Source organism: Arachis stenosperma, chromosome 3 (assembly GCF_014773155.1).
Source record: "Arachis stenosperma cultivar V10309 chromosome 3, arast.V10309.gnm1.PFL2, whole genome shotgun sequence".
NCBI classification, from domain to species: Eukaryota; Viridiplantae; Streptophyta; class Magnoliopsida; order Fabales; family Fabaceae; genus Arachis; species Arachis stenosperma.
The window spans coordinates 102,004,771-102,027,360 of record NC_080379.1 but is presented as its reverse complement, the minus strand read 5'-3'; the positions used below and the strand labels follow the sequence as shown (position 1 = coordinate 102,027,360).

Here is a 22,590-nt window from a genome sequence, read left to right as displayed (position 1 = left end):
GGAAAGGAGTAAGAAGGGTTGGATGAAGACAGTAGGAAAGCAGAGAGACGGAAGGGAAGGCATCTTCATGCGCTTATCTGAAGTTCCTACCAATGAGTACATAAGTATCACTATCTTTATCTTTTATGTTATTTTCGTTCATCACCATATATATCTGAGTCTGCCTGACTAAGATTTACAAGATGACCATAGCTTGCTTCAATACTAACAATCTCCGTGGGATCGACCCTTACTCACGTAAGGTTTATTACTTGGACGACCCAGTGCACTTGCTGGTTAGTTGTGCGAAGTTGTGTAATGCCATGGTATTGAGCGCACCAAGTTTTTGGAGCCATTACCAGGGATTATGAGAGTTGTGAAAAAGTATAGTTCACAATTTCGCGCACCAATTCTTCATTCACTTGAATGATCAACTCTCCTCTATCAACATCAATCACAGCCTTTGCTGTGGCTAGGAAGGGTCTACCAAGGATGATGGATTCATCCATGCACTTCCCAGTCTCTAGGACTATGAAATCAGTAGGGATGTAATGGTCTTCAACTTTAACCAGAACATCCTCTACAAGTCCATAGGCTTGTTTTCTTGAGTTGTCTGCCATCTCTAGTGAGATTTTTGCAGCTTGCACCTCAAAGATCCCTAGCTTCTCCATTACAGAGAGGGGCATGAGGTTTACACTTGACCCTAAGTCACACAAGGCCTTCTTGAAGGTCATGGTGCCTATAGTACAAGGTATTGAAAACTTCCCAGGATCCTGCCTCTTTTGAGGCAGTTTCTGCCTAGACAAGTCATCCAGTTCTTTGGTGAGCAAAGGAGGTTCATTCTCCCAAGTCTCATTTCCAAATAACTTGTCATTTAGCTTCAAGATTGCTCCAAGGTATTTAGCAACTTGCTCTTCAGTGACATACTCATCCTCTTCAGAGGAAGAATACTCATCAGAGCTCATGAATGGCAGAAGTAATTCCAATGGAACCTCTATGGTCTCATTTTGAGCCTCAGATTCCCATGGTTCCTCATTGGGGAACTCATTGGAGGCCAGTGGACGTCCAGTGAGGCCTTCCTCAGTGGTGTTCACTGCCTCTTCTTCCTCCCAGAATTCGGCCATGTTAATGGCTTTGCACTCTCCTTTTGGATTTTCTTCAGTATTGCTTGGGAGAGTACTAGGAGGGAGTTCAGTGATTTTCTTGCTCAGCTGACCCACTTGTCCTTCCAAGTTTCTAATGGAGGACCTTGTTTCAGTCATGAAACTTTGAGTGGTTTTGATTAGAACTCTCTGTCTGTTGCTGAGAAGATGATGGAAAAGGCTTGCTATTGCTAAACCTATTTCTTCCACCATTATTGTTGTTGAAACCTTGTTGAGGTCTCTGTTGATCCTTCCATGAGAAATTTGGGTGATTTCTCCATGAAGAATTATAGGTGTTTCCATAGGGTTCTCCTAGGTAATTCACCTCTTCCATTGAAGGGTTCTCAGGATCATAGGCTTCTTCCTCAGATGAAGCTTCCTTAGTACTGCTTGGTGCATTTTGCATTCCAGACAGGCTTTGAGAAATCAAATTGACTTGTTGAGTCAATATCTTGTTCTGAGCCAGAATGGCATTCAGAGCATCAATCTCAAGAACTCCTTTCTTCTGATTAGTCCCATTGTTCACAGGATTCCTTTCAGAAGTGTACATGAATTGGTTATTTGCAACCATTTCAATCAGCTCTTGAGCTTCTGTAGGCGTCTTCTTCAAATGAAGAGATCCTCCAGCAGAGCTATCCAAAGACATCTTGGATAGTTCAGAGAGACCATCATAGAAAATCCTATGATGCTCCATTCAGAAAGCATGTCGGATGGACATTTTCTGATCAATTGTTTGTATCTTTCCCAAGCTTCATAGAGGGATTCTCCATCCTTCTGTCTGAAGGTTTGGACTTGCACTCTAAGCTTACTCAATTTTTGAGGTGGAAAGAACTTTGCCAAGAAGGCATTGACTAGCTTTTCCCAAGAGTCCAGACTTTCTTTAGGTTGAGAGTCCAACCATGTTCTAGCTCTGTCTCTTACAGCAAAAGGGAATAGCATAAGTCTGTAGACCTCAGGGTCAACCCCATTAGTCTTGACAATGTCACAGATTTGCAAGAATTCAGCTAAAAACTGATGGGGATCTTCCAATGGAAGTCCATGAAACTTGCAATTCTGTTGCATTAGAGAAACTAATTGAGGCTTAAGCTCAAAGTTGTTTGCTCCAATGGCAGGGATAGAGATGCTTCTCCCATAGAAGTCGGGAGTAGGTGCAGTAAAGTCACCCAGCACCTTCCTTGCATTGTTGGCATTGTTATTTTCGGCTGCCATGTGTTCTTCTTCTTTGAAGAATTCGGTCAGGTCCTTTAAAGAGGGTTGTGCTTTGGCTTCTCTTAGCTTTCTCTTCAAGGTCCTTTCAGGTTCAGGATCAGGCTCAACAAGAATGCTTTTGTCTTTGCTCCTGCTCATAAGAAAGAGAAGGGAACAAGAAAATGTGGAATCCTCTATGTCACAGTATAGAGATTCCTTGAAGTGTCAGAGGAAAAGAAGAGTAGAAGACAGAAGTGGAAAATTCGAACTTATCAAAGGAGATGGAGTTCGAATTTTGCATTAAGGAATAGTGTTAGTCCATAAATAGAAGGATGTGAGGAGAAGGGAAGTAATTTTCGAAAATTAAGTGAAAGATTTTGAAAACATTTTTGAAAAACATTACTTAATTTTCGAAAATGAAAGTGGGAGAGAAATAAAATGATTTTTGAAAAAGATTTTGAAATTAGAAATCAAAAAGATTTGATTGAAAACTATTTTGAAAAAGATGTGGTTAAGAAGATATGATTGGTTTTTTTTTTATTTAAAAAAAATGTGATTGAGAAAATATGATTTGAAAACAATTTTAAAAAGATTTGATTTTAGAAATTAATAACTTGGCTATCAAGAAAAGATATGATTCAAACATTAAACCTTTCTCAACAGAAAAGGCAACATACTTGAGATGTTGAATCAAATCATTAATTGATAGCAAGTATCTTTAAAAATGGAAAGAAATTGATTTTGAAAAAGATTTGATTGAAAAATTGATTTGAAAAAGATTTGATTTTGAAAAGATTCTGAAAACTTAAAAAAAAAATTGAATTGAAAACAAAATCTTCCCCCTTTAGCCATCCTGGCGTTAAACGCCCAGAATGGTGCACATTCTGGCGTTTAACGCCCAAAACTATACCCTTTTGGGCGTTAAACGCCCAACCAGGCACCCTGGCTGGCGTTTAAACGCCAGTCTGTCCTTCTTCACTGGGCGTTTTGAACGCCCAGCTTTTTCTGTGCAATTCCTCTGCTGTATGTTCTGAATCTTCAATTCTCTGTATTATTGACTTGAAAAGACACAAATTAAAAATATTTTTGGATTTTTAATAATAAAGAATAATCAAAATGCAACTAAAATCAAATAACAATGTATGCCAGACACCAAACTTAGTAGTTTGTATACTACTAACACTAATGAGAATGCATATGAGACACACAAAACACTTCAAGTCAATAGAATTCAAAGATCAGAGCACGGAAATCATCAAGAACATCTTGAAGATCACTAAGACACATGAATGAATGCATGCAATTGACACCAAACTTAAGATGAGACACTAGACTCAAACAAGAAATTTTTGGGTTTTATGATTTTTTTTTTGATTTTTTTGTGTTTTTCGAAAATTAAGTGGAAAAATGTATCAAAATTCTTAATGAGAATTCCAGGAATCAGTGCAATGCTAGTCTAAGACTCCGGTCCAGGAATTAGACATGGCTTCACAACCAGCCAAGCTTTCAAAGAAAGCTTCGGTCCAAAACACTAGACATGGCCAAAGGCCAGCCAAGCCTTAGCAGATCACTGCTCCAAAAGCAAGATTGATAAAAATCAACAAGCTCTTGTGATGATAAGTTGAAACCTCGGTCCAATGAGATTAGACATGGCTTCTCAGCCAGCCAGACTTCAACAAATCATCATGAAACTCTAGAATTCATCTTCAAGAATTTCGAAAAAAAAAAATACCTAATCTAAGCAACAAGATGAACCGTCAGTTGTCCAAACTGAACAATCCCCGGCAACGGCGCCAAAAACTTGGTGCTGTTGCCGGATTTTGGCACTGATGTTACCGGACAAAGAGCTTGCTCAAAACTTGAACAATCCCCGGCAACGGCGCCAAAAACTTGGTGCGCGAAATTGTGAACAATACTTTTTCACAACTCTCATAATCCCCGGTCATGAACTCCAAAAACTTGGTAGCTCAATTCCTTGGCATTACACAACTTCGCACAACTAACCAGCAAGTGCACTGGGTCGTCCAAGTAATAAACCTTACGCGAGTAAGGGTCGATCCCACGGAGATTGTTAGTATGAAGCAAGCTATGGTCATCTTGTAAATCTTAGTCAGGCAGACTCAAATGGATATGGTGATGAACGAAAATAACATAAAAGATAAAGATAGAGATACTTATGTAATTCATTGGTAGGAACTTCAGATAAGCGCATGAAGATGCCTTCCCTTCCGTCTCTCTGCTTTCCTACTGTCTTCATCCAATCCTTCTTATTCCTTTCCATGGCAAGCTTGTGTAGGGTTTCACCGTTGTCAATGGCTACCTCCCATCCTCTCAGTGAAAACATTTGCAAATGCTCTGTCACAGCACGCGGAATTCAGCTGTCGGTTCTCGGTCAGGCCGGAATAGAATCCATCGATTCTTTTGCGTCTGTCACTAACGCCCCGCCTGCTAGGAGTTTGAAGCACGTCACAGTCATTCAATCATTGAATCCTACTCAGAATACCACAGACAAGGTTAGACCTTCCGGATTCTCTTGAATGCCGCCATCAGTTCTCGCCTATACCACGAAGACTCTGATCTCACGGAATGGTTGGCTCGTTTGTCAGGCGAGCACTCGGTTGTCAGGCGATCAACCATGCATCGTGCAATCAGGAATCCAAGAGATATTCACTAGAGCCTTGGTTGCTTGTAGAACAAAAGTGGTTGTTAGTCACCTTGTTCATAAGTGAGAATGATGATGAGTGTCACGGATCATCACATTCATCAAGTTGAAGAACAAGTGATATCTTAGAACAAGAACAAGTGGAATTGAATGGAAGAACAATAGTAATTGCATTAATACTCGAGGTACAGCAGAGCTCCACACCTTAATCTATGGTGTGTAGAAACTCCACCGTTGAAAATACATAAGCATAAGGTCTAGGCATGGCCGAATGGCCAGCCTCCCAGTGATCTAAGATAGCATAAAACACGAAGATAGCTACCCAGATATCTCAATACAATAGTAAAAGGTCCTACTTATAGAAAACTAGTAGCCTAGGGTGTACAGAGATGAGTAAATGACATAAAAATCCACTTCCGGGCCCACTTGGTGTGTGCTTGGGCTGAGCAATGAAGCATTTTCGTGTAGAGACTCTTCTTGGAGTTAAACGCCAGCTTTTATGCCAGTTTGGGCGTTTAACTCCCATTTGGGTGCCAGTTCCAGCGTTTAACGCTGGGATTCCTGAGGGTGACTTTGAACGCCGGTTTGGGCCATCAAATCTTGGGCAAAGTATGAACTATCATATATTGCTGGAAAGCCCAGGATGTCTGCTTTCCAACGCCGTTGAGAGCGCGCCAATTGGGCTTCTGTAGCTCCAGAAAATCCACTTCGAGTGCAGGGAGGTCAGAATCCAACAGCATCTGCAGTCCTTTTTAGTCTCTGAATCAGATTTTTGCTCAGGTCCCTCAATTTCAGCCAGAAAATACCTGAAATCACAGAAAAACACACAAATTTATAGTAAAGTCCAGAAAAGTGATTTTTAACTAAAAACTAATAAAAATATACTAAAAACTAACTAGATCATACCAAAAACATACTAAAAACAATGCCAAAAAGTGTATAAATTATCCGCTCATCAAGCTCCCTAACCCAATGAAAGGGGGTTTAGTTGTTCATAGCTCTGGAAATGGAAAATGGTAGAGAAGAGTACATTCTCTCACAAACTAGAAAGTGCAGAAAAGTAAATATACAGAGTGTAGTTCTCCAAAATGCCAAGCCCCTCTCTAGTTCAAAACTACTCCTATATATACTACTCTTCTTGATCTTCTAGTCAGTTCTTCAAGTCTTGGATATGGGCCTTTGATCTTTAGTTGAAGCATCTTCAGTGGGGTCAGCTTTGCTTGTAGAAATAGTGTGAGTTAAGCATGGTGGACGTTAGTTAGGACGTTAGGGGTGTTAATGTTAAGTGAAAATGTGGGTTCGAGAACGTTAGTGACGATCACCTTTTTCACTAACGTTCCAAACCAAAATGATCCACGTTAACTTCAACGTTGGTGGCACTAACATGACCACTAACGTTGCCTCTTGGTCTTTCACAAACGTTATTGGCATTCACCTTTTTCAATAACGTTGCCTCTTGGTTCTTCGCAAACGTTATTGGTATTCACCTTTTCCAATAACGTTGCTCTTTGCCTCTTTTCCCCACGTTAGTGATCCACGTTAGTGTAACTAACGTGGCCCTTAACGTGGGCATGTCTAAGCTTCGAGAGCGTTAGTGACACTTACCTTTGTCACTAACACTCCAAAGGCCCCTCCTTCCCACGTTAGTGCCTCACGTCAATTGCATTAACGTGACCACTAACGTGTTGGTGATTGCCATCTCCAACGTTAGTGACAAAGGTGAGTGTCACTAACGTTGGCCTATCATGCTTAGCTCCACGTTACTCTTCACGTTAGTGGTCTTAACGTGACCACTAACGTGGGCACTATTGGCTTAGTCCAACGTTAGTGACAAAGGTGAGTGTCACTAACATTGGTGATTGCTCTCTTCTCCCACGTTAGAGTTCACGTTAATTGGATTAACGTGACTCTTAACGTGGCTAAATGTGCCTTTTTAGAACGTTAGTAGTATTCACTTTTAACACTAACGTTAGAGCTCTCCTTCTCCTCTACGTTAGCTACCACGTTAATGTAATTAACGTGGCAATTAACGTGGGCTATGATGGCTTCGAAGGCGTTATTGGTGATCACTTTTTCCATTAACGCTACAAGGTTATTCCCATTCCACGTTAGTGGTCACGTTAATGTAATTAACGTGGCTACTAACGTGGCTCTTCCTTGCTTCCTTTGTCCTGAAATAAAGCAAATAAAGTGCATCAAAGCTCTGTTCCAAGGCATGAGATCATGTATTATCCATTTTATCATTAAATTCCTGCATAATTCTCATGAAACCATGTAAAGTTCACAATGTTTGCTTGAATCAAGGTGTAAGTGTATTTTTATCCAAAACTTGCTTATTTACTAAGAAAATGCATGAAACTACCCTAAAACAGTAAAGAAAAGGTCAGTGAAACTGGCCAAGATGCCCTGGCATCACAACACCAAACTTAAAGCTTGCTTGTCCCTAAGCAAGTACTGAAACATAGGGAATATGAATGAAAGAACAAGATAAACAATTCATTATTATAGAAGTCAAGTTCTTGGTCTGTGGGGTTTCATGCATAGCAACTTAGGTTCATTCCTTCACTGGTTTTCGGGTCCTTATCATGCTCTTGAACACTCACTTGATTGCATTCTTTGAGACTTCTTATTTATTGATCCTCCCTTCTTTACCAGGGTTTATTGCATTCTTTTTAGGCTAAGTACTTTGTGAGAGGGCGACTCTTAAAGATTAGCTTTCAGCCAACACTCCCGAACCAGCTGGTTCAAGGTGCTAGGTGTTAAGACACACCTAAGGACAACCTCCCTCAAGTCTCTTTCCCCCATACATGCACACCACAGGCGCATGGTTTGTTATTTTTCTTTCTTGAGACCTTGGTGTCCAGCACCTCTTTGGGTTACTAAGTGCTCTGTAGCAAAGGTTGCTCTTGATAGTGGACTTTCAGCTGATAATCCCGGGTTAGTTAACCCAAGTTAACAAGTGATAAGGCACCCCTGAGAGCTTATTCATCCAAGCATATCCCTTATACAGGAACACCACAGACACATGCCTCAAGATTCAAACCCTTGGTGCCTAGCCTTATTTCTTATTGCTTTTCTTTCCCTTTCAAACTCTTGTTGTTCTTTCTCTTTTCTTATTAGGATCTTGTTGTTTGGCTAGTCTCAAAGGATGTGTTTCAAGCATGTGATTTAGAGCATATAGTTGCCTACATACCTTGTTGGTGAACCAACTTAGCTAATTAATTACTATTCATAACCTGGGTCGAGCTGTTCAACCCAGGATATTCTACAGACAAAGCGACCGACCTCTGTAGGTTAGGACAACCCGACCACTTCTCAAAGAACTCGGCCAAATCACCAGGAAGAGCCCAAAAAAGGGCCCAATAGAGGAACACGACCCAAATCCTAAGGCAGTCCAAGCCTATAGAGATAAGGGTGGTTCCCTTGAAGATAAGATGACCTCACTCAAAGATAAGATAAGATAAGATAAGATAATCCAGAAAGGTCACTCCACGCCATTATAAATACACTGGAGCACCCAGGTATAACTCATACTCTGATTCTACTCAATACCTGCTTAATACCCTTGCTAACTTAAGCATCGGAGTCCCTTGCAGGTACCCCCCACCCTCCGGGGATGAAGGAATCAGCACCACCACCAAGTCCAACAAGTCGGACACAACCGTTCCGACCAGCACAGAAAATTTCGTCCAAGATCGACCTACAGTTTCAGGTAACCCTCGGAACATTGGCGCCGTTGCTGGGGACCTGGAAGTCATCCCATCATTATAGTGGACGACCATGACAACGATCATAATTCAGATCTAGAGGATAGAACGCCGCACAAAAATGCGGACACTACCCCAAAGGATACTCCTCAACTTAACAGCAAAAAGAATTCAAATGCGGGAGCTATGGAGAAGCTTCAAGATCGTTTAAAACAACTTGAGGAAGACGCCCTACGTCAACGAGAGGCGGAAAAAGACCTACAAAAGGAAATAAGGCGACGCCGGGAATTGGAGAACAAACTCCTAAAACTTGAAGCCGATCTCAAAACCAAAGCCAACCGATCCCCTCATGAGGACAGCTCCCGCAAAGAACAAGATCTATTCACCAAGGATATCATGAAGACCGAAATCCCTAAAGACTTTAAACTCCTAGATATGACTCTGTACGACAGCACTACAGATCCCGGCCATCATCTCAGCAATTTCAGAAGTAGAATGTACCTCACCGACGCCTCAGATGTAATTCGTTGCAAAGCCTTTCCGACTACCTTAACAAAGACGGCAATTAGATGGTTCGACAATCTACCTCCTAGGTCTATCTCGAGTTTCGACGACTTGGCCAAGAAGTTTTTAGCCATATTCTCCATCCAAATAGACAAGGCTAAGCACGCTCCAAGTCTATTAGGAATTAGGCAAGAAGAACAGAAAACTTTTCGCAACTACATGGAAAGATTCAACAAAACATGCCTAGACATACAGAACCTACCAACAAAGGTTGCCATTATGGGCCTCATCAATGGCTTGCGAGAGGGACCTTTTAGCCAATCTATATCGAAAAACACCCCACATCTCTAAACGAAGTACAAAAACGAGCAGAAAAATACATCAACTGGAGGAAAACTCTTGACTAGGAGAGACCTCGAAATCCGAATTCATCTCCCGGGACAAAGACAAAGAATCCAAAAAGAAGGAAGATCGGCATGGACAGAAAATAAAAAATATCACAATTACACCCCCCTTCGGGTGTCTCTCGTGGATGTCTACAGAGAGGTATGTAACACTGAAAGAATACCCCCAGCTCGACCACTCAAAGGCAAAAAAGGAGGAGGAAATTGGGCTGAATATTATGAATACCATCGAATCCGCAGACATTCCACCAATGAATGTTTTGACTTAAAAAATGTCATCGAAAAGCTAGTAAGAGAGGGGAAGCTAGATCGGTTTCTGGCCACCCGAGACGATGAGCAAAGAAAAAGAAGAAGGGAAGAAGATGTTGGACGAACCGAGAAGTCACCTCGTACACCAGAAAGACACGTCCACATGATACACGGCGGATTTGCAGGAGGAGGAGTCTCCAAATCATCTCGCAAAAGATATCTTAAAGAGGTATATCATGTCGAGGGGAAGGAGGAAGCGCTTGACATCCCCCCGATTATCTTCACCAAAGAAGATGCATCCGGGGTAATCTCAGGACACGACGATCCCATGGTCATCACGGTTATACTGGCGAATGTAAACCTCCAACGCACACTGATAGACCAGGGGAGCTCCGCCGACATCTTGTTCGAAACTGCGAGAAGACAAGCTCGGTTTGGAAGAAAAGGAACTCAGAGCATATCCGAACAGCCTGTTCGGACTAGGAGACACCCTGATTCAACCACTGGGATACATCTCATTGCACACAACCTTTGGAAAAGGAAACAAATCAAGAACACTCAAGATAGATTACATCGTGGTCGACGTAGGTTCAACCTATAATGCCTTAATAGGTCGGACATCATTAAATCAGCTTGGTGCAATAGTCTCAACTCCACATCTATGCCTGAAATTCCCAACTCCAAAAGGGATAGCTACAATAAAAGCATATTAGAAGATGGCATGCCACTGTTACAATGAAAGTCTAGATCTCAAAAGCAGAGGGAAAGAATTCCACACAATCGAGCTCGGTGGAGTTCAGAGGCGGGAAAAACTCCGCCCACAACCTGAAGGTGGAATAGAGAAAGTCCAGATTGGGGATACCCCGGATCAAACGACCAGTATCGGCACAATCCTACATGGAAAGATAAAGGAATCACTCATATAGTTTTTACGAGATAACGTTGACCTCTTTGCATGGAAAGCCGCAGACATGCCAGGCATAGACCCCAAGTTAATGTGCCACAAGCTAGTAGTCTACCCAGTATCTCGGCCAATGCAACAGAGGTGTAGGAAGCTCGTACGAGAACGCTCTCAAGCTGTGGAAGAGCAGGTACAAGCTCTACTGGAGGCAGGATTCATAAGAGAAGTCAAATACCTACTATGGCTGGCTAACGTCGTCTTGGTGAAAAAATCAAATGGGAAGTGACGAATGTGCACCGACTACACTGATCTCAATAAAGCCTGCCCAAAAGATCCTTATCCACTCCCAAGTATCGACGCACTGGTCGATGCCTCCTCCGGATATAAATACCTCTCGTTTATGGACGCATACTCGGGATACAATCAAATCCCAATGTATCCACCCGACCAAGAAAAAACTTCATTCTTAACCCCAAAAGCAAAATACTGCTACATCGTCATGCCTTTCGGTCTTAAAAATGCGAGAGCTACTTATCAGAGATTAATGAATAAGGTCTGAATAAGGTCTTCTCGGGTCATATCGGAAGTCTACGTTGACGACATGCTCATAAAGACACAAAATGAAGAGATGCTATTGTCCAACCTGACCCAAGTATTCGACACTATAAGACGACATGGCATGCGACTCAATCCCACAAAATGCACCTTCGCAGTGGAAGCTGGCAAATTCTTGGGCTTTATGCTCACACAGAGAGGAATCGAGGCAAACCCGATAAATGTCGGGCCATACTCGACATGAAGAGTCTGACTTGTGTCAAAGAGGTACAACAACTCAACGGGAGGTTGGTAGCCTTGTCCAGATTTCTAGCCGGATCGGCAATAAGATCTCTTCCCTTCTACGCTACTCTAAGGAAGGGAAAGAAGTTCAAATGGACAACGGAGTGCGAGTAGGCCTTCCAAGATTTCAAAAGATTCCTGGGACAACCACCTATCCTAACTCGGCCACGGGAAGGAGAACCACTCATATTGTACCTCGCAGTAGGAAGTTGGGCAGTAGCCTCTGCACTAGTCCGAGAAGACGACAACGGGCAGCAACCCATATACTTCATCAGTAAAGCACTACAGGGAGCCGATCTGAACTACCAAAAAATAGAGATGTTTGCCTATGCTCTCATACTAACATCTCGACGACTCCGTCCATACTTTCAAGCCCACACCATCAGGGTCCGGACCAACCAGCCCATAAAAGGGATCTTACAGAAAATAGACCTGGCAGGCAGAATCTTGCAATGGGCAATCGAGTTGTTCGAATTCAATCTTAAATACGAAGCGCGGACAGCCATCAAGTCACAATACCTGGCCGACTTCATAGCAGAATTTACAGATACACCGAAAACCCCCATAGAATGGAATCTCTACGTCGACGGGTCCTCAAATAAAACTGGAAGCGGCGCGGGTGTTATAATTAAAAGTGACCAAGGAACCCAAATCGAACTCTCCCTCAAATTCGGATTCCCTGCCTTAAACAACCAAGCAGAATATGAGGCACTGCTAGCTGGTTTGAATCTGGCTAGGGAAGTTGGAGCTCAAAAGCTTATCATCTTCAGCAACTCACAGGTAGTCACTTTGCAAATAGTAGGAAGCTATCAAGCCAAAGACCCTACTATGAAAAAATACTTGGACAAAACTAGGGAACAGCTCGAACAACTCGGAGAATATGAGATCCATCACATACCCCGAGAACAGAATGCCCGAGCTAACGCACTCTCAAAACTAACCAGCACCAAACCAGGGGGCAACAATAGAAGCCTCATCCAAGAAATTCTACAAAATCCATCAATCTCTGAAGAAGAAAAAGTCCTGACCATAACAGGTCAGGATCAAGGATGGATGACTCCCATAATTAACTACCTCAAAACAGAAGCACTCCCCACAGAAGAAAAGGAGGCAAAGAGGTTGAAACGGGAGGCACAATACTACACTATCATAAATGATACTCTATACAAAAGAGGGATTTCAATACCATTGTTAAAATATGTACCGACTTCTAACACAAAGGAAGTTCTAGAAGAAGTACACAGTGGCATTTGTGGCAATCACCTAGGAACACAGGCACTTACCAAAAAAGTACTTCGCGCAGGGTTCTATTGGCCAACTCTACAAAAGGAAGCCACAGAGTTCGTAAAGACGTGTCCATCATGTCAGAAACATGCCAACTTTCACATCGCCCCACCAGAGGAGCTCATCAGCGTAACCTCACCTTGGCCATTCGCAAAATGGGGACTCGACCTTCTCAGACCCTTCCCTCAGGGATCAGGACAAGTCAAATTCCTCTTAGTGGGGATGGACTATTTCACAAAGTGGATCAAGGCAGAACCCCTAGCTAATGCCACTACTCAAAGAAGTCAAAAATTCCTATATAGGAACATTGTCACGAGGTTCGGGGTTCCATACTCCATCACCACAGACAATGGTACCCAGTTCACAGATGCAGTCTTCAGAGAGCTAGCGGCCGACTTGAATATAAAACAGCAACTCACTTTCGTAGAATATCCCCAAGCCAATGGACAAGTCGAAGTTGCCAACAAAGTCATGCTGGCTGGGTTGAAACGGAGATTACAGGACGCAAAAAGAGCCTGGGCCGAGGAGCTCCTACAAGTCTTATGGGCATATCGAACAACGCCACATTCCACCACAAAGGAATCACCCTTCCAATTAGCGTATGGAATGGAGGCAATGATCCCAATGGAGATCGAAGAAAGGTCGCCTAGAGTGATCCACTATAGCGAAGAAGCTAACTCCCAACTTCAAAGGGAAGAGCTCGACCTACTTCGGGAAGTCCGAGAAGGAGCCCAGATTAGGGAAGAAGCATTAAAATGACGAATGGCTTCCAGATATAATCAAAAGGTAATACAACAAGCTTTTGTTGAGAACGACCTCATCCTAATCCGAAATGACATCGGAACAACTCGACCTGGAGAAGGAAAGCTGGCAGCAAACTAGAAAGGACCATACTGAGTCATAGAAGTACTTGGGAAGGGCTACTACAGACTGTCCGAACTCGATGGGCGGGAGCTTCCTAGGTCGTGGCACGCCTGCAACCTAAGAAGGTACTATAGTTAGGGATGATAAAGGATATTGGGATAAGATGTACTCTTTTTTCTGAAAAGGTTTTTTAACGAGGTGCCAAGCCAAGACCTACAAATCACCCGACTTAGGGAATTGACCCCCCGCATGTATATATTTGCATTTTTTTTAATAAAATTTGTTCAGATCTTCTGCAAATGCTCAAGCCGCATTAATCTGAAACATTCATCGTTCGATTATAAAGCTACAGATCGATAGAAAGTGAAAGTCAAATTCAGTACGTGATCACGATAAAGACCAAAAATGAAAACCAAATTCATTAAAAGGTCGACCAAACGAGGGTTAAAACCCAATCTCTACAAAATTGGCAAAGATGAAAACAGAATAATGCAAGAAGTTATAGAAAGTGATCCATAGAAAGGACCTGACAAGGTCCTAATAAAATGGATTGCCATAAAATAACTTAAAGGCTGACCGACATAAATAAGTCGGACCAGTCGCAAAAACCGAAGTTATAAGTAAAGCCCGGGAAAGAGGTCTGGCCAGCCCTATAAAAGAAAATTACTATAACTTAGAAGATCCTGACATGATGAAATTGGACTCCTACAAAACAAGTTATAAAAGTAATCCCTGAAAGAGACGTGAACAAGGTCCAAAAAAGAGGATTACAAAAATAACTTGGAAGAGTCCCACATGATGAAGTCGGACTCCCACAAAACAGGTTATAAAAGTAATCCCTGAAAGAGACCTTGTTCATACCCTGGGTCAAGCTGTCCGACCCGGGATGACTACAAACAAGACGACTGACCTCCTCAGGTCAAGCTACCCGACCTCTTCTCAAAGAGCTCGGCCTAATTGCCAGGAAAGCCCAACGAAGGGCCCAAATAAAGGAACACGACCCAAATCCTAAGGCAGTCTAAGCCTATAGAGATAAGGGCGGTTCCCTCGAAGATAAGATGACCTCTCTCAAAAATAACATAAGATAAGATAAAGATAACTATCTTATCTCTGCAAAGGTCACTCTACACCATTATAAATACAATGGAGCACCCAGGTATAACTCATACTCTGATTCTACTCAATACCTGCTTAATACCCTTGCTAACTTAAGCATCGGAGTCCCTTGCAGGTACCCCCCACCCTCCGGGGACGAAGGAATCAGCACCATCATCAAGTCCAACAAATCGGATACAACCATTCCGACCAGCACAGAAGATCTCATCCGAGATCGACCTATAGTTTCAGGTACCCTCAGAACAGACTTGGACAAGGTCCAGAAAAGGGGATTACAAAAATAACTTGGAAGAACCCGACATGATGAAGTCGGACTCCCACAAAACAACTTATAAAAGTAATCCCTGAAAGAAACTTGAACAAGGTCCAAGAAAGACGATTACAAAAGTAACTTAGAAGAGCCCGACACGATGAAGTCGGACTCCCACAAAACAAGTTATAATAGTAATCCCTGAAAGAGTCCTGAACAAGGCCCAAAAAACGATTACAAAAATAACTTAGAAGGACCCGACGTGATGAAGTCGGCCCAAAGTACAAAGATGTAAAAGTAATCTCTGAAAGAGACCTGAACAAGGTCTAAGAAAGAGGATTACCAAAATAACTTAGAAGGACCCGACGTGATGAAGCCGACCCAAAACATAAAGCTACAAAAGTAACCCCTAAAAGAGACCTAGATGAGGTCCAAAAAAGAGGGTTACAAATAAACAACTCGCTCAAAAATTGACCTGACGAAATCGGCAACCTCAGCGTTATGCAAATTAATTCCTAACAAAGACCTGAACGAAATTCAAATAAAACGAATTGCGGAAAATAGCATCAGGCAAAGGAATCAATCCAATCAGGTCAGACACAATTCCAACACTCACAAAGCCTACGAAGGTACCAAGACAAAGGCAGACAGGTGGTGGACAAAATTGTGATCAACAATAATGGCTCTTTGGCATGTGCATAAAAATTAACTCAGCACTTTCTTTTCACAACTCCGTTCAACTTAGCCAGCAAGTATACTTGGTCATCCAAGTAATACCTTACGTGAGTAAGGGTCGATCCCACAGAGATTGTTGGTATGAAGCAAGCTATGGTCACCTTGTAAATCTCAGTTAGGCAGATTAAATTGGTTTATGATGAGTTCGAAAATTAATAATAAACAGAAAATAAAATAGGATAGAAATACTTATGTAAATCAATAGTGGGAATTTCAGATAGGCGTATGGGGATGTTGTGCTCTTCTTGAATCTCTACTTTCTTATTACATTAATCCAATTCTTCTTACTCCTTTCCATGGCAAGCTGTATGTAGGGCATCACCGTCGTCAATGGCTACTTTTCATCCTCTCGGGAAAATGGTCCTATGCGCTGTCACTGCATGGCTAATCGTCTGGAGGCATCACCCTTGCCGATGGCTACATCCCATCCTCTCAGTGAAAACGGTCTAAATGCTCTGTCACAGCATGGCTAATCATCTGTCGGTTCTCAATCAGGCTGCAGTAGAATCCTGATGCCAAGGCATCTTAGGCTAGTTTCACTAGCATTTTTTCTGTTAGTTTTAGTTGTTTTATGCATTTTCTTGAGCTTAAAGTAACCAAGAATGGTTAAATGAACAACAAAGTAATGAATCATCCAAATATGTATAATTTTGATGCAAATTCCATGAGTTTTTAGTTATATTACTTGAATGCTATGAATGGATGATTTCTCATGAAATTTTGCAAGACTTTGATGCAATTGTTTGGATGATTTCAGGGAAGAAGAGGCTAGGCAAGGAAGCAACAAAATCAATAAAAGAAGCTTGAATATCAAATGTGGAGTTTAAGCTCCAGTTTAAGCCTAAACTGGAGCTTAAACACCAGAATCATAGAAAGGAGGAAATGTTGTAACTGGCGTTTAACCTCCAGTTTAACCTTAAACTGGAAGTTAAACGCCAGAATGAGAAAGGCACTAAGAAGCATTTCCACGTTTAACCTCCAGTTTAACCTTAAACTGGAGGTTAAACGCCAGAATGAGACTTGAACCAAAGGAGCATTTCCACGTTTAAGCTCCAGTTTAACCTCAAACTGGAGCTTAAACGTGTTCGACACTTATCCACACTCCTGGGCTACTTTCTTCATTCCCACGTTTAACCTCCAGTTTAACCTTAAACTGGAGGTTAAACGTGTTCGACCACAAATTGCCTCCAGGGTTGCCTTCTCATTTTCCACGTTTAACCTCCAGTTTAACCTTAAACTGGAGGTTAAATGTGTTCGACCCATTCACACTCCTGGGCTACTTTTTTCATTCCCACGTTTAACCTCCAGTTTAACCTTAAACTGGAGGTTAAACGTGTTCGACTCAAATTGCCTCCAGGGTTGCTTTCTTCAATTCCACGTTTAAGCTTTAGTTTAACCTTAAACTAAAGCTTAAACGTGTTCGATCATACCACAACCCATAGTTGCTTTCTTCCATTTTCACGTTTAAGTTTCAGTTTAACCTTAAACTGAAACTTAAACTTCAACTTAAACGCCACTTTTTGAAAGGGTTTCTGGGCCAAATATATTGAAGTTTAAGTTAGCTTTTGAGCACAAAGTTCAACTTAAACGTATTATGGTATGAAACCCAATTGAATATCATGGTTTATGGGATTGGGCCTGAAGAATTGATGAGTCTGGAACTTCAAATTGTTGAGTCTTGTGTCATTACTTGTTTATCACTAAGTTTGCTCAATGAATGTTACAGAATGGGATCACAGCCTCATCAGGATTATGGACCATAAACCCAAAGCAAAAGGAAATCAAGGAAAAGCCTCAAAGCCCAAGAAACACAACAGAAGCTCAATTTAGAAAGTGTATAAATAGGATAGAATTTAAGTTAGAAAGGAACTTTTGGACACTGGAAAACTTTGGATCATTTTGCTATTTTTCATACTTTGTAATTGAATTCAGAGCTATGACACACTAAACCCCTTTCATTGGGTTAGGGAGCTCTATTGTAATTCAATGAATCAATAATAGTTTTTATCTTCTTCTTCAATCTTTTCTCTTGAATTTTGTTAGAAAGCTTCTCGATCTAATTCCATTGGGTAGTTGTCTTGGGAAAGAAACTACCCATAATTGGAATCCTTCGGAACCTTGGGAAAGGAATGATGGATTCATGCTAGAGAAGCTTTCTCACAGTGAATTGGATTGGGGTTTGGATGGATATTGTGACATGTAATCCTACCAAATTGTGGTTCATGAAACTGTGTGGTATAATCAGTGATCGAGCATCATCTCTTCTTATGAACATTTAAACCAAGGGATTGGGAATTTGTTTGTTTTTAGAGAGAATTGGTGAGCCAAGGAATTGGGATCCAATCATATAAGATTGCCAAGCAAGATTCAATGAATGCATTGGTTGAGGAAGAGATGAAAATGTTTTGATTCGGAGATTTCAATATCTCCTAACACCCAATGAACTCCCCATTTCTGATCTACACTTTCTATTTACCTTCTGCAATTTCAATTCATGCAATCACCCCCAATTCCCTTTTAATTTCAGCAATTTACTTTCTCGCACCTTAATTCTCGCAATTTAAGTTTATGCAATTTCAATTCCTTGCAATTTACGTTTTCTGCCACATTTACTTTATGCAATTCACATCCAAAAGTTGATTCTGCTCAACTAAACAAACTTCTAATTCGAATTGCTCATTCAACCAATCCTTGTGGGATTCGACCTCACTCTATTGTGAGTTTTTACTTGACGATAACCGGTGCACTTGCCGGAAGGAATTTTGCCGTTCGTGCAATTTCCTAAAATCGTGGCATAACAAGTTTATGCACATCAAGTTTTTGGCGCCGTTGCCGGGGATTGGTTTTCGATTGACAATTCTCAAATTGGAAGTTAACTAGATTGAGCATTTTTCTTGTTTTGTTAATTTAGTTCAAGTTACTTGTTGAATTTTAGTTTCTGCACTCTGTTATTTGCTTTTTCTTTCTTATGCCTTTCAAATCAAGCAACTAACTCACTGACCCACTAACTATTTGAATTAATTCCTCAACTGCTCTAACCAAACTCTTCCATTAACCAAGAGTATTCCACTTGTTTGTTGCTTGTGGTGTGTTCTTGTATGACAGGTAGGAGAGGAGAGGCATCAACTCCTCCATATACCGAACCAGAGAGGACCCTTCATAGACTTAGAAGGGAAGCAAGAGGGAAGAGAGTACTGAGAGAAGAAGAATCTGAAGGAGAATCTGAGGACAACTTTGAGGAAGCTCTAGATCTCAACATGGATAGAGAATTTCACAACCATGAGAGGGCTGATGGAAACAATGCCATTCCTGAGAGGAGGGTTCTTGGTTCATACATAAACCCAACCTCTGGGAATTGTGGAAGCAGCATTCAGAAACCACCCATTCAGGCCAATAATTTTGAACTCAAACCACAGTTAATATCACTGGTGGAGAACCATTGTTCATTTGGTGGGAGTGCTAATGAAGACCCAAACCAACATCTCACAAAATTCCTGAGAATTTGCGACACTGTGAAGTCCAATGGAGTCCAGGAAGATGCCTATAAACTGCTCTTGTTCCCATTTTCACTTAGGGACAAGGCAGCTAAGTGGCTGGAATCATTCCCAAGGGACAGCCTAACAACCTGGGATGAGGTGGAGAGTAAGTTTCTGGCACGTTTCTACCCCCCACAAAAGGTCAATAGGCTTCGATCTGAGGTTCAAACTTTTAGACAACAAGATGGTGAGACGCTCTACGAGGCATGGGAGAGGTTCAAAGAATTGACAAGGAAGTGCCCACCAAACATGTTCCCTGACTGGGTGCAATTGCATATTTTCTATGATGGACTTTCTTATGAATCAAGGAAGGCTGTAGACCATTCATCAGGAGGTTCATTGAACAGGAAAAAGACTGTGGAGGAAGCCATTGAAGTGATTGAGACAGTGGCTGAGAATGAGTACTACTATGCTTCAGAGAGGCACAACACTAAGGGAGTCATGGAGCTGAACCATGTTGATACAATTCTGGCCCAAAACAAGGTGTTTGCCAAGCAACTAGCAGAGCTCACCAGGAAATTAGACACAAAGCAAGTAGCTGCAATACACACACAAGATCAAGAGGAAGTAAGCATTGAAGGAGGTGATTGGGAAGAGGCCAACTATGTGGGAAACTAACAAAAGCAATCATATGATCCACACTCCAACACTTACAACCCAGGTTGGAAAAACCACCCAAACTTTGGGTGGGGAAACCAGCAAACCCAACCACAAAACCACAAACCTTACAACCACTACCAACATAACAATTCCACATACCAAAACTCCAACCAAAGATCATACCAAGCCACACAAAACACTTACTCCCAACCACCATATCATGGCCAAAATAACCAACCTGCCCAATCTAATCCGAACCAACAATTTCAAGATCAATTAAACAGGATAGAAAGAATGCTTGCAACCATGAGTCAAGACATAACCGAATTGAAAGCCTTTAAGGAAGAAGTAAATTCCAACTTGCTAAACCAAGGAGCTGCCATCCAGAAGCTAGAAAATCAAATTGAGTACTTGTCCAAGCAAACTCCTGGACCAAGCGTTTCTCATACTACCAAGGCTATTGCAAGGGAAGAATGTAAGGCCATAACCCTCAGAAGTGGAAAGAAGCTAAAGGAGATCTCAAAGGAAACCACAGAGGATGAAGCAAAGGAAAATGTGAGAGACAAGGAACAGGAACAATCTTCTACACCGTCTGCAACAAAAGAAAAAGAAAAAGAGGTCCTGAAGCCTTACACACCCAAAGCACCATATCCTCAACGTTTGATGAAAAGAGAAAAGGATGGCCAATTCTCCAGATTTTTGGAGATTTTCAAGAAGCTTCAAATCAACATTCCGTTTGCTGAGGCAATAGAGCAAATGCCACTCTATGCAAAATTCTTAAAGGAATTAATGACCAAGAAGAGAAGCTGGAGAAATGAGGAAACTGTGTTGTTGACTGAAGAATGCAGTGCCATCATTCAACACAAATTGCCTCAGAAATTGAAGGATCCAGGCAGTTTCCAAATCCCTTGCATCATAGGAGAAGTCATGGTGGAGAAGGCCTTGTGTGACTTAGGGGCAAGTATCAATTTGATGTCTCTAACAATGATGAGAAGAATGAAGATTGAGGAAGCTAAACCAACAAGAATGGCCCTCCAATTGGCAGATCGAACTTTTAAATTCCCTCATGGAATAGTTGAGGATTTGTTGGTGAAAGTGGGAGATTTTATATTCCCTGCCGATTTTGTGGTGTTAGATATGGAGGAAGAAGCCAAAGCTTCGATAATCCTGGGAAGACCCTTCCTGGCTACTGCTGGAGCCATCATAGATGTCCAAAAGGGTGAACTCACTCTTAGATTACATGATGAGAAATTGGTGTTTAACGTATTCAAGGCAATGAGTTATCCATCAGAATCACTAAAGGAATGCATGAGGGTGGATGTAGTGGACATTGCAATACAAGAAACCTTTGAGGAAACAACAAAGGAAGTGACAGAAGAGGAGTTCACAAAGGATATTGAAGTTAGTGACATCAAGGCTGCTGAGACAACCATGCCGAGCATGCCAGAGAGAGTGAAAGAAGAGAAGGAAGCACCAAAACCTGAGCAAAAAGCATTACCCCCTAATCTCAAGTATGCATACTTGGGTAGTGATGAGAGCTATCCTGTTATCATTAGCTCTGCCCTGAGCCAAGAACAGGAAGAAGAATTGATCAAGGTGCTACAAACTCATCAAGATGCCATTGGATGGACCCTAGCTGATTTGAAGGGGATAAGTTCATCCATATGCATGCATAAAATCTTGTTAGAAGAGGATGCTAGACCCTCCATTCAAGCTCAGAGAAGATTGAATCCCGTCATGAAAGAAGTGGTACAAAAGGAGGTCATGAAGTTATGGCAGGCAGGGGTAATCTACCCCATTTCGGATAGCCCATGGGTTAGTCCCATCCATGTAGTTCCCAAGAAAGGTGGCATAACTGTGGTACCAAATGAGAGGAACGAACTCATACCCACAAGAACTGTCACTGGGTGGAGGATGTGCATAGACTACAGGAAGCTCAATGAAGCCACCAGAAAAGATCATTTCCCACTTCCATTTATGGATCAGATGCTTGAAAGACTTGCAGGACATGCTTACTATTGCTTTCTGGATGGATACTTAGGCTATAATCAGATAGTAGTTGATCCAAGAGATCAAGAGAAAACATCATTTGTTTGTCCATATGGAGTATTTGCGTATAGACGCATGCCCTTTGGATTGTGCAATGCACCTGCAACTTTCCAAAGGTGCATGCTGTCCATCTTTTCGGACATGATCGAAAAGTTTATTGAAGTTTTCATGGATGATTTTTCTGTGTTTGGAAATTCTTTTCCTAGCTGCCTACACCACCTTGCCTTGGTGCTTAAGCGATGCCAAGAGACCAACCTAGTACTAAACTGGGAAAAGTGTCATTTCATGGTCACAGAAGGAATAGTCCTTGGCCATAAAGTGTCTAATAGAGGCATTGAGGTGGACAGAGCTAAGGTGGAACTCATTGAAAAACTACCTCCACCAAGTAATGTCAAGGCAGTTAGGAGTTTTTTGGGACACGCTGACTTTTACAGAAGGTTTATTAGAGACTTTTCTAAAATAGCTAAACCTTTGAGTAACTTACTTGTCTCTGATACACCCTTTGTATTTGATAAAAATTGCATGTTAGCATATGAACTTTGAAGCAAAAACTTTCCTCTGCACCTATCATTGCCCCACCTGA

General features: G+C 41.7%; 2 non-coding genes across 2 annotated transcripts; one reads left to right on the top strand and one right to left on the bottom strand.

Moving 5' to 3' along the window:
* Window positions 1-1,820: 1,820 nt before the first annotated feature.
* Window positions 1,821-1,928, top strand: LOC130972338 (small nucleolar RNA R71). Its single transcript, XR_009083523.1, has one exon. It is a non-coding gene; the product is annotated as a small nucleolar RNA R71 (small nucleolar RNA).
* A 17,577-nt stretch (window positions 1,929-19,505) lies between these two features.
* Window positions 19,506-19,609, bottom strand: LOC130971904 (small nucleolar RNA R71). The gene has a single exon (XR_009083106.1). It is a non-coding gene; the product is annotated as a small nucleolar RNA R71 (small nucleolar RNA).
* Window positions 19,610-22,590: the final 2,981 nt, after the last annotated feature.